Source organism: Triticum urartu, chromosome 4A (assembly GCF_056163025.1).
Source record: "Triticum urartu cultivar PI428250 chromosome 4A, HENAU_Tu73, whole genome shotgun sequence".
Lineage (NCBI taxonomy): Eukaryota > Viridiplantae > Streptophyta > Magnoliopsida > Poales > Poaceae > Triticum > Triticum urartu.
The window spans coordinates 618,908,493-618,914,799 of NC_141876.1; positions in this window are offsets into that span (position 1 = coordinate 618,908,493).

Below are 6,307 nucleotides of genomic sequence, written 5' to 3' on the forward strand. Positions count from 1 at the left end.
CCATGTGATTATATCTCCTTCTTTGTTGTTGGCGGTGGAGGTGTTGTTGATGATGGAAGCTTGTCGTCCACCTTCCATGGCATAGGCTCGCCCTCATAGAAGGATGATCGAGTCTCCGGAATCCTCAAATCTGCAACGGAAACAGCTCGAAATGAAAATAGAGGATATTTGCGTGATACGGTCGTCAAAACCTTCGGGAGAATATATAATGAATTTTTACCGACCAAAATACGTATCGTGCAATAAAACGGAGTCCGGAGGGCACACGAGGTGCTCACGAGGTAGGGGGGCGCGCCCAGGGGGGTAGGGCGCGCCCTCCACCCTCGTGGAGGCCTCGTGTCCTCCCCGGACTGCTACTTATTTTTCTATTTTTCTAAATATTCCAAAACCGAGAAATATTGCTTTAAAAATTGTTCTGGGGTCGGTTTACTTACCGTACCACATACCTATTCCTTTTCGAAGTCTGGGACATTCTGGAAAGTGTCCCTTATGTATTCCTCCGGGGTTACGGTTTCAATAATATTGGTTTCAACATTTATGGGATTACCTGAGATATAATGTTTGATTCTTTGACCGTTTACCACCTTCGGATTTGTGCCTGCGAAGTTGTTGATTTTTATGGCACCGGAACGATAGACCTCCTCGATAACGTAAGGACCTTCCCATTTGGAGAGAAGTTTTCCTGCAAAAAATCTTAAACGAGAGTTGTATAGCAATACATAGTCACCTACATTAAACTCACGCTTTTGTATCCTTTTATCATGCCACCTTTTAACTTTTTCTTTAAACAGCTTGGCATTTTCATAAGCTTGGATTCTCCATTCATCAAGTGAGCTAATATCAAACAACCTCTTCTCACCGGCAAGTTTGAAGTCATAATTGAGCTCTTTGATAGCCCGATACACCTTATGTTCTAGTTCAAGAGGTAAATGACATGCTTTTCCATAAACCATTTTATACGGAGACATACCCATAGGATTTTTGTACGCAGTTCTATAGGCCCATAGTGCATCATTCAGTTTTTTGGACCAATTCTTTCTAGACCTATTGACAGTCACTATTGCTCAACTCTACCTGACCACTAGACTGCGGGTGATAAGGAGATGCAATTCTATGATTAACATCGTATTTAGCAGGCATCTTACGGAAAGCACCATGAATAAAGTGTGAACCACCATCAGTCATTAAGTATCTAGGGACTCCAAACCTCGGAAAAATAACTTCCTTAAGCATTTTAATAGAAGTGTTATGATCAGCACTACTAGTTGGAATAGCTTCTACCCACTTAGTAACATAATCAACAACAACTAGAATATGAGTGTAACCATTAGAGGCAGGAAAAGGTCCCATATAATCAAAGCCCCAAACATCAAATGTCTCAATAACAAGTGAATAATTCATAGGCATTTCTTGACGTCTACTAATATTACCAATTCTTTGACATTCATCACAAGACAAAACAACCTTACGAGCATCCTTGAAGAGAGTAGGCCAATAAAAACCAGATTGCAATACCTTATGTGCAGTTCTATCTCCAGCGTGGTGTCCTCCATAAGCTTCGGAGTGACACTTGCATAGGATCTGTTCCTGTTCATGCTCAGGTACACAACGTCTAATAACACCATCTACTCCTTTATAAAGATGTGGGTCATCCCAAAAGTAAAGTCGCAAGTCATAGAAAAACTTTTTCTTTTGTTGGTATGTGAAGCTAGGCAGTATAAATTTAGCAACAATATAATTAGCATAATCAGCATACCATGGAGTGCTACGAGAAGTACTTATGACATTTAATTGCTCATAAGGAAAGCTATCATCAATAGGTAGTGGGTCATCAAGAACATTCTCTAACCTAGATAAGTTGTCTGCAACTAGGTTCTCAGCTCCTTTTCTATCAACAATATGCAAATCAAATTCTTGAAGCCAGAGAACCCATCTAATGAGTCTAGGTTTTGCATCTTTCTTTTCCATAAGATATTTAATAGCAGCATGATCGGTATGAATAGTTACTCTAGAATCAACAATATAGGGTCTGAATTTATCACAAGCAAATACAACCGCTAAAAGTTCCTTTTCGGTAGTAGCATAATTTCTTTGAGCATTGTCTAGAGTCTTACTAGCATAATGGATAACATTTAATTTCTTATCAACTCTTTGCCCTAGAACAGCACCTACAGCATAATCACTAGCATCACACATAATTTCAAAGGGTAAATTCCAATTAGGTGGCTGAACAATAGGTGCAGAGACTAATGCTTTCTTAAGTATTTCAAATGCTTCTACACAATCATCATCAAAGACAAATGGTACATCTTTTTGTAATAAATTAGTCAGAGGCCGAGAAATTTTCGAGAAGTCCTTAATGAACCTCCTATAAAATCCGGCGTGACCAAGAAAACTTCTTATACCTTTGATGTCCTTGGGACATGGCATCTTTTCAATAGCATCAACCTTGGCTTTATCAACTTCAATACCTCTTTCAAAAACTTTGTGCCCCAAGACAATACCTTCATTAACCATAAAGTGGCACTTTTCCCAATTCAAGACAAGATTAGTTTGTTCACATCTCTGCAAAACTCGAGCAAGATTTCTCAAGCAATCATCAAAAGAGGAACCATAGACGGAAAAGTCGTCCATGAAAACCTCACAAATCTTTTCACAAAAATCAGAGAATATAGCCATCATGCATCTTTGAAAGGTAGCAGGTGCATTACATAAACCAAAAGGCATACGTCTATAAGCAAAAGTACCAAAAGGGCATGTAAAAGTAGTCTTTGATTGATCTTTAGCCGACACAGGTATTTGAGAGAAACCAGAATAACCATCTAGAAAGCAATAATGTGTATGTTTGCATAATCTTTCTAGCATTTGATCAATAAAAGGTAAGGGGTAATGATTTTACTTAGTAGCTTTATTTAATTTGCGGAAATCAATTACCATCCTATTGTTGGGGAACGTAGTAATTTCAAAAAATTTCCTACGCACACGCAAGATCATGGTGATGGCATAAGAACGAGAGGGGAGAGTGTTCGTCCACGTACCCTCGTAGACCGTAAGCGGAAGCGTTATGACAACGCGGTTGATGTAGTCGTACGTCTTCACGATCCGACCGATCCAAGTACCGAACGTACGGCACCTCCGAGTTCAGCACACGTTCAGCTCGATGACGATCCCCGGGCTCCGATCCAGCAAAGCTTCGGGGATGAGTTCCGTCAGCACGACGGCGTGGTGACGATGATGATGTTCTACCGGCGTAGGGCTTCGCCTAAACTCCGCGACGATATGACCGAGGTGGAATATGGTGGAGGGGGGCACCGCACACGGCTAAGGAACGGTCCGTAGATCAACTTGTGTGTCCTAGGGTGCCCTCCCGCCCCCGTATATAAAGGAGCCAGGGGGGAGGAGGCGGCCGGCCAAGGAGGGCGCGCCAAGGGAGGAGTCCTACTCCCACCGGGAGTAGGACTCCCTTCTTTCCTAGTTGGAGTAGGAGAAGGGGGGAAGGAGGAGGAAGAGACGAAGGAAAGGGGGGGCGCCGCCCCCCTCTCCTTGTCCTATTCGGACTAGGGAGGGGAGGGGGTGCGGCCCACCTCTTGCCTCCTCTCCTCTTCTCCCTTATGGCCCATGTAGGCCCAATAACCCCCGGGAGGGTTCCGGTAACCCCCCGGTACTCCGGTAAAATGCCGATTTCACCCTGAACACTTCCGATGTCCAAACATAGGCTTCCAATATATCAATCTTTATGTCTCGACCATTTCGAGACTCCTCGTCATCTCCGTGATCACATCCGGGACTCCGAACAAACTTTGGTACATCAAAACTTATAAACTCATAATAAAACTGTCATCGTAACGTTAAGCGTGCGGACCCTACGGGTTCGAGAACTATGTAGACATGACCTAGAACCATTCTCGGTCAATAACCAATAGCGGAACCTGGATGCCCATATTGGTTCCTACATATTCTACGAAGATTTTTATCGGTCAAACCGCATAACAACATACGTTGTTCCCTTTGTCATCGTTATGTTACTTGCCCGAGATTCGATCGTCGGTATCCAATACCTAGTTCAATCTCATTACCGGCAAGTCTCTTTACTCGTTACGTAATGCATCATCCCGTAACCAACTCATTGGTCACATTTCTTGCAAGGCTTATAGTGATGTGCATTACCGAGAGGGCCCAGAGATACCTCTCCGACAATCGGAGTGACAAAACCTAATCTTGAAATACGCCAACTCAACATGTACCTTCGGAGACACCTGTAGTACTCCTTTATAATCACCCAGTTACGTTGTGACGTTTGGTAGTACCCAAAGTGTTCCTCCGGTAAACGGGAGTTGCATAATCTCATAGTTTCAGGAACATGTATAAGTCATGAAGAAAGCAATAGCAATATACTAAACGATCAAGTGCTAGGCTAACGGAATGGGTCATGTCAATCACATCATTCTCCTAATGAGGTGATCCCATTAATCAAATGACAACACATGTCTATGGTTAGGAAACATAACCATCTTTGATAAATGAGCTAGTCAAGTAGAGGCATACTAGTGACGTTATGTTTGTCTATGTATTCACACATGTATCATGTTTCCGGTTAATACAATTCTAGCATGAATAATAAACATTTATCATGATATGAGGAAATAAATAATAACTTTATTATTTCCTCTAGGGCATATTTCCTTCACCTATAACCTGTGATAATTCTTTGCGGGATCAGCTCATCTTTATCATTAGGGACAACAGTAATACCTCCCTTCTTAGGGACACAATGGAAAGGACTTACCCACTGACTATCAGCAACGGGATAAATTATACCTGCCTCCAGAAGCTTCAGTATTTATTTTCTTACCACTTCTTTCATTTTAGGATTCAAACGTCGTTGAGGATCACGAACTGGTTTGGCATCCGCTTCCAAATTTATTTTATGTTGGAATAGAGTGGGACAAATGCCCTTAAGATAATCAAGAGTATATCCAATAGCGGCACGGTGCTTTTTCAGAGTTTTCAATAATCTTTCTTCTTCATGCTCTGAAAGGTTAGCACTAATAATAACAGGATATATTTTCTTTTCATCAAGATAAGCATACTTAAGATTATCAGGCAACGGTTTAAGCTCAAACACGGGATCACCCTTGGGTGGAGGAGGATCCCCTAGGATTTCAACAGGCAAATTGTGTTTCAGAATAGGTTTCTGTTCAAAGAATACTTCATCTATTTCCCTTCTTTCATTCATGAACATCTCATTTTCATGGTCTAGCGAATAGTGTTCTAAAGGATCACTAGGAGGTACGGCAATAGAAGCAAGACCAATAATTTCATCCTTACTAGGCAATTCTTCCTCACGATGTTGTTTACTAAATTTAGAGAAATTAAACTCATGAACCATATTATCCAAGCCAATAGTAACAACATTCTTTTTGCAGTCTATCGTAGCATTAACAGTATTCAAGAAGGGTCTACCAAATATAATGGGACAAAAGCTATCTTGTGGAGAACTAAGAACAAGAAAATCAGCGGGATATTTAGTTTTCCCACACAAGACTTCAACATCTCTAACAATTCCCACTGGTGAAATAGTATCTCTATTGGCAAGTTTAATTGTAACATCAATATCTTCTAACTCAGCAGGTGCAATCTCATGCTTAATTTCTTTATATAAATCATAAGTTATAACACTAGCACTAGCACCCATATCACATAAGCCATGATAACAATGATCTCCTATTTTAACAGAAATAACAGGCACGCCTACCACAGGTCTATGTTTATCTCTATCACAGGGTTTAGCAATTCTGGCAGTTTCACCAGAGAATTCAATGACATGCCCATCAATATTATCGGACAAGAGATCTTTAACAATAGCAATATTAGGTTCTACTTTGACTTTCTCAGGAGGTGTATAAGTTCTAGTATTGCTTTTACGAACAATAGTTGAAGCTTTAGCATGATCCTTTACTCTAGTAGGGAAAGGTGGTTTCTCAACATAAGAGGTGGGAACAATAGGATCATTATAAGTGATGGTCTTTTCTTCAACTTTAATAGGTGCAGCTACTTTTACTTCTATGGGAGGATGATATTTAAACCACTTCTCCTTGGGGAGATCAACATAAATAGCAAAAGATTCACAGAAAGAAGCTACTATCTCAGAGTCAAGTCCATATTTAGTGCTAAACTTACGGAATATATCGGTATCCATAAAAGCTTTAACACAATCAAACTGAGGCGTCATACCTGACTCCCTACCTTCATCGAGGTCCCAATCTTCAGAGTTGCGTTTAATTCTATCCAATAAATTCCATCTGAA